Consider the following 984-nt stretch of genomic DNA (forward strand, 5'->3'; position numbering starts at 1 on the left):
AAAATTTAAAATAAATTTTGTATAAGATGGGAATGCTTTCCATGATTCATGATTCATGATTCATTAATTATCTCATCTTAACATCTGTCTAAATTCACATTCCCATGTTTTTTATCCTTGTATAAAGGAAATGCCTTTCTTTTCAATTGCTTACATTAGTTATTCAAATTAACATCTTTGTGTTCATGGTTCTCATCTATCCAATTTACATCTGATAACAATATTCTCACAAATTCCGATGTATGCGAATCAACATCTCTTTAAATGTTTGAATAATTAGGAAAAAACCACACCCACTTCCTAATATATAAGCTTGTCAAATTTTACTGCTTTTTTTTGTTTGTGATATAGCAGAGACGAATAAACCCTTCTTCATACGAGTTGGTTCCACGCAACACAAATAATCCATTGGACTATCCACAGAAGAAAAATTTCACGACAGAAATTTTATGGTGCCGCCGGTAGGGGTCATAATGTCGATCTCTTTCAATCAATCAGCACAACCAACAATTGGTAGAGTAATCGAACTCCTGGATGAAGTCAAGAAACTTGACTTGTCATTACCCGATCGAGACAAGCCGCTAAAAGATCAGAAACAGCAATATGAAATTAAGAAACGGATCGTGAAGGATAAAATTAAGCGATTCGAACTATATGTTGGTACATTGGAAACAATCAACCAAAAATGGTTGGACCTTATACAACAAGCGAACAAACCAACAAAGAAAGAAGAAGAAGGAAAATACGAGGGAATGGTCAACGATAAACAAGGTATTTTACACATGATTAATAATTGTAAGGAAACTATTACTACATTGAATTCATATTATGAGGACTTAGAATCAGCCTTTCAACAAGAAAAGTCTATGGTTATTAAAGAAAAAGAAAAGGAAATAGTGAAGCCTTCATCCGTCTGCCATTCAACCATAAATTTACCACAGTTACCACTGCCCACCTTTAGTGGAGATCTAAAGCTGTGGCGAG

Source organism: Loa loa (genome assembly GCF_000183805.2).
Source record: "Loa loa unplaced genomic scaffold supercont3.479, whole genome shotgun sequence".
NCBI lineage: Eukaryota > Metazoa > Nematoda > Chromadorea > Rhabditida > Onchocercidae > Loa > Loa loa.